Source organism: Phoca vitulina, unplaced genomic scaffold (assembly GCF_004348235.1).
Source record: "Phoca vitulina isolate PV1807 unplaced genomic scaffold, GSC_HSeal_1.0 scaffold23, whole genome shotgun sequence".
NCBI lineage: Eukaryota > Metazoa > Chordata > Mammalia > Carnivora > Phocidae > Phoca > Phoca vitulina.
This window is the reverse complement of record NW_022589726.1, coordinates 8,903,837-8,906,016: the sequence shown is the minus strand read 5'-3', so window position 1 is coordinate 8,906,016 and position 2,180 is coordinate 8,903,837.

Here is a 2,180-nt window from a genome sequence, read left to right as displayed (position 1 = left end):
GGATCACATCCCCATTCAACTTGGGTCAAAGACAATTTTCTTTTCTTTTTAATTTATTTTTATTAAAAGATTTTATTTATTTATTTATTTATTTATTTATTTATTTAAAAGAGAGCACGCACACGGGGGGGTGGGGAGCAGAGGGAGAGGGACAAGCAGACTTGGGGCCGAATGTGGAGCCCACAACCCTGAGATCATGACCTGAGCTGAAATTAAGAGTCAGAAGCTCAACCAACTGAGCCACCCAGATGCCCCTTTTCCTTTTCTTTTCTTGCCAAATGTAAGCTATATGCCTAACATGGGGCTTGAATCCATGACCCTGAGATCAAGAGTCGCAATGCTCTACCAACTGAACCAGCCAGGCACCCCCAGAGACATTTTCCACAGCTACTTTTCCTCACACCTCCCAACGTAGTACATGGTGGCCATCCTTTCTTTCCCCCCTCTCTGTTTCCAGAATAGCCTCTGGACTCCACCAGTGCAGGAGCTGTAGATGGGCACTTCCTCATCTGTGTGGGGCTCCCACTCTACAGAAAATTCCAAAAGGTACCTCGTTTTCATTCACCTCCTAGCATAAACCTTAGGGTGTAATGAGCCTTTTTTGAGTGAACTAACAGGAAGTAGCCAGGCAATTAGGGACTCTCAAAGAGGAACATGAGGACAGTTGGTGAGGATTCAGTTTTGCTTCCAGAGAGGTTCTGGTTAGGACATGTTTATACCCACTCCAGAATTCAGTGACCCAGAAATCAAAATGTGTATGTGGATAGCAGCTTCTCTCTTACTTCTCCCCCACTGACAACCTCTTCTACCAAAATTACTCCCCACTTTTTTTTTTTAATTTTTCTTTTTTTTTTTTTTTAACTACTCTCTATACCCAGCGTGGGGCTTGAAATCATAACCCGGAGATCAAGAGTTGCGTGCTCCATGACTGAGCCAGCTGGGCACCCCTACTCACAACTCTTGACACCCCCTTCTAGAAAAACCATCTTTCATTGTTGCTGTTGAAGCATCCAGAGTTTCACTGGGGCACAGTTTTTAGCACATATTAGAAAAAGACTCCTTCTCTGGCATCTGCAGCCTTCCCCCCAAGATCCCCAGCTTGCTTGGTGAAGGATGGCTGGATTTTAGCCTCCATCTAGACCCCAGCCAGGTGCTTTGTGCAGTGCACAACTTGCACATCTACAGTGCTGGCCCCTTCCATCTGACTGCTGAAGTTTTCCTCCCAACGTTGCCATGAGTTACAACCAGTACCTCCCTCCTCCAGATCAGCAGTGTCATCCTAGGGGCTCAAAGGCATAGGCTTAGGGATCTTAAGGTGATTGGAAGTAGAGGTGACTTGAGTTACACTGTGTCAAATAGAATTCTATGGACTGACCTGAGAACACAACTCTCTCAACATCATCATTCCTATGGGGGAAATGTATTCCTAGGGCTTTTCAAAAAACCAACTCAAAAAAAGTCATAGGACTTGACTATAAGGCATTTGACTTCCTTCTCATCCTTAGGCTTGTGAATGTCTGTGGCTCACTCTAACTTTGTCCGTGGCGGGCTCAGATTTGCTCTTGGCTCCCTCAGACTTTGCCCTACGAGTTGCACAAACTCTGGAGAATAGATTTCTGGATGTAATGTTTTCTTTGAAACTTGAACTCCACACAGAGGCTGTATCTTTGTCAATGACTGATTTAATTAAAAAGTGGACAGGCACTGATTATATGCATTTCTCTCTTGCAATGCTTATTTTGGTGTCTTCCTAAAAACTGATGTTTTGTGGCTGATGGGTAAGGAGAACAGATGTTCCAGCTTGGCCTTTTCTCCTTGATATTTCTCATCTGGGCATCATCATAATATCAAGGGACAAACAAAGCTGAACTCAACACCATCACTTGGCCTCATTTCTGATTTATGAATTCTCCTGCGACCATGGAATTTGAGAAGGCCGGCTCTGAAGTGTGTTTTGAATTTTAATATCTTTTCATACTGGCCTCTTTTTTTGGTCAGCCACCACGTGTGTGTCTCCCTTAACTAGCTGACTAGTAAATTGAAACATACTTCTAGCCGGCAGCCAGGAACAAAGGGAAAAATTGTCTAAAGAGCTATTTAGCGGCCTGCATTGCCTCCCACCCCCTCCCCCACCAACGCCCCCTCACTTATATGAACAACCCTCACAAGAATCTAAGCTG